Source organism: Tenrec ecaudatus, chromosome 9, assembly GCF_050624435.1.
Source record: "Tenrec ecaudatus isolate mTenEca1 chromosome 9, mTenEca1.hap1, whole genome shotgun sequence".
NCBI lineage: Eukaryota > Metazoa > Chordata > Mammalia > Afrosoricida > Tenrecidae > Tenrec > Tenrec ecaudatus.
In genome coordinates, this window is record NC_134538.1 from 33966507 (window position 1) to 33969516 (window position 3010).

General features: G+C 54.0%; 1 pseudogene; it reads left to right on the forward strand.

The window, feature by feature from the left end:
• The first annotated feature begins 219 nt into the window (after positions 1–219).
• LOC142457196 (DNA-binding protein RFX5 pseudogene) lies at positions 220–1754 on the forward strand (annotated as a pseudogene).
• Positions 1755–3010: the final 1256 nt, after the last annotated feature.

Genomic DNA, 3010 nt, shown 5'->3' on the forward strand with positions numbered 1-3010 from the left:
CCAGTGTACATCCTCTGGTCTAGCCAGACCAACCACTCTTAAGAATAGGAAATAATAGAATGGATTTTTGAAAAAAGCCAAAAGAAAAATATCAGACATTGCTCTGAAAGAGACTAGAGGAGATTCAGGAAAAAAGAAAATAAAGCAACGCACGAGCCGGCCGAGCCAGAACGGTGGGGCTGGGCTGGAGTGAAGGTGGCTACGAGCCCTCGTGCTGGGATGACAGAAGACGAACCTGATTCTAAGAGCCCGAAGGCTGGGGGGAGGGCTCCCCGAGGGCCCCCCCCCCAGGTAATGCGGAGGCGGGTGAGCCCACCACCCTTCTTCAGAGGCTCCAAGCTACCATTTCCAAGGCCTTGCGAACAAAGTGGAGGGGATTCTGCAAGATGTACAGAAATTCTCAGACAACGACAAGCTGTATCTCTACCTTCAGCTCCCCTCAGGGCCCAGCACTGGAGACAAAAGCTCAGAGGCCAGCACACTCAGCGACGAGGAGTATATTTATGCTTATAAGTGGATCCGCAACCACCTGGAAGAGCACACAGACACCTGTCTGCCAAAGCAAACTGTGCACGAGCCTCGCCTGTTGCAGCCCACTCAGCACAGCCAACTTTGGCAAAGCCATCAGAGAGATTTTCCCTGACATCAAGGCCCGGAGGCTGGGTGGCCAGGGCCAGTCCAAATATTGCTACAGTGGCATACGAAAAAAGCCCATGGTATGTATGCCACCCCTGCCCGGACTTGACCTGAAGGGCCCCCGAGAGCCCAGAAATGGGCCCAGAAGTGACCCAGGCACCGCGGGATGAACTGGTAGATGCAGCCTGCGCCCTGACCTGTGACTGGCCAGAGCCAATCCTGAAACGGTCCTTCAGTTCCATCGTAGAGGTCGCCCGCTTCCTGCTTCAGCAGCACCTCATCTCTGCCAGATCCGCCCATGCGCATGTGCTCCAGGCCATGGGGCTTGCTGAAGAGGATGAACATGGCCCCCGAGAACGGTTATCGAAATCCAAGAGCGGTGTAGAGAACCTGGAGGGCGGAACCCGAAGAAATCAGAGGGACCAGCCCAGCCTTCCAAGGAATTGGAAGCCCGGGCTGGGCCTGGCCCCCTAGGGCGTGGAGAACGGGAGAAGAGTGTAGTCGAGAGCCCGGCCCCAGCAGCCAGTGACCCCCAAGCTAAGTCCCTGGTGGCTCGACTCCCTCTGCTCCTCCCCCGGACCTCTTGCTCACATATCCAGTCAATTCGAGTCTCTCCACCTATTCTGGCCCCAAGCTCTCTCAAGGCCCCTTAAAAGTGGCTACATTGCCTTTGCCCAGCAGGGCTGGGGTTCCTCAGGCGGCAGTGCCCATCATTAGCATGACCTTACCAGCTGTCCCGCCTTTTCCTGGGACTGGTGAGCTCCACCTGTGGGTCTCCCTCAGCCCGAAGCATGGAGAACAGGGAGGTAGGCACAGCCAGCGACCCGGGACCCCATGACAAGGGCGTCAAGAGGACCGCTGAAGGACCTGTGAGGGAGGCCAGGGGGCAGGGCCTGCCAACAAAAGCAGCGAAGCAGGATGGAGAGGATGTAGGAGCTGATGCCAAAAGAAGGTGGGGGAGTCCTCGATAAAAATCAGGTGGAAGCGGGGGAAAGGAATTCTAACCCCGGAGAAGTCAGCAGCTGCCCCCGACTCTGCCCGGTCAAGGTTACCACTGGAGACATGGCGCTCTGGAGCGGCAAGCAACTCCTCGGGAGGGTCGGAGGGGACAGGGCTAAAGGGTGAGGCCGAGAGGGGGACAGTGCTTGCCCAGGGTCAGGAAGATGGCGCTATTCCCAAAGGAGTAAGGGGCTCTAGTTCTCGACATGCCAAAGAAGCAGGGGAGAAAATTATTGTCACCCCCAAAGTGAGTGTCATCAAGGGCAGTAGAAGCCCAAAAAGAGGCCCTTCCGTTGGGAAAGGGAGAGGCAGAGAGTGCCACACAGGATAGCAAAGGCTTCAAGGGGCATGTGCTTCCAAGTCCCTTACCCCATGACTGGAAGGACCCCAAAGCAACCCCCTCGTGAAAGGTGGGGAAGAGAATTTAAGTGTGTATACATACATATGTCAACTCTGCCTGCTTAGTAGAAGCCCCTTTGCACTTGCTTCTCATTTGACCCATTCTCTGTACAGCTGCTGAGTCACCTCGTCTTGCCTCTGACCCCGCCAGCTTGATACCTTTGCCTTCTATGTCACTAACAAAACTCTAGTGACCTTCTTACCTGGATCCCTGTGCTAATCTGTGGGAAGATAGGGCTAGGTAGGATAAGTATGATGGATGTAAAGCTTAGGAATCTTGGTTTTAAATCATAAAAAAACCCAACTCAAACTGGCTTAAGAATCAAAAGGCTTTATTGTCACAGATACCTGTAAACTTCAGAGGTTAGGGTTGGCTCCAGGTGAAGCTTGATCCAGGAGCTCAGTCTATGTCAAAGTACCTAATTTATTTTATTCTTTATGCTCCACTTTCTGTAGGATCACCTTAAGGCCGGCCACCTCGTGACTGCCAGCGCTCCTGGGGTTCCATGTGCCCTCGTTAAGTGGGGGTTCTTTGTGACGGGGCTCCCAGCATAAGCCCTTTAGATCCACTCTGCTCAGGTCAGCCTGAGATATACATCCATCCCTAACCAATCCCTGTGGCCTGAGGACGATGCATGCTCATTTGCTTACTCTACACCATGGACTACACTGTGCTTTCTTTAAAAAGGCCAGTCTCTTCAGTCACCAGGCCTAAATGAAAACCGTAAGGGGGGAGTTGCAGAGGAGGATGCTGCTAAGAAAGACAAGTGATCAGCGAGACCTACTGCCTGTATCCATCATAGTCTTCCTCTTGATCGGGTCTCAGAAGGAACAAGAAGGGGGTCATTCCCCTTTAGGGACTCGCTCTCTAGGCTCCGTATGAAGAATGACAGTCCCTTGCTTCCATCTCTTCTCAGAGTGGAGCAGCTTCCCTTTCGTGTTTCTGAACTTCCCTTTTCCCCTCATTACTAGTACA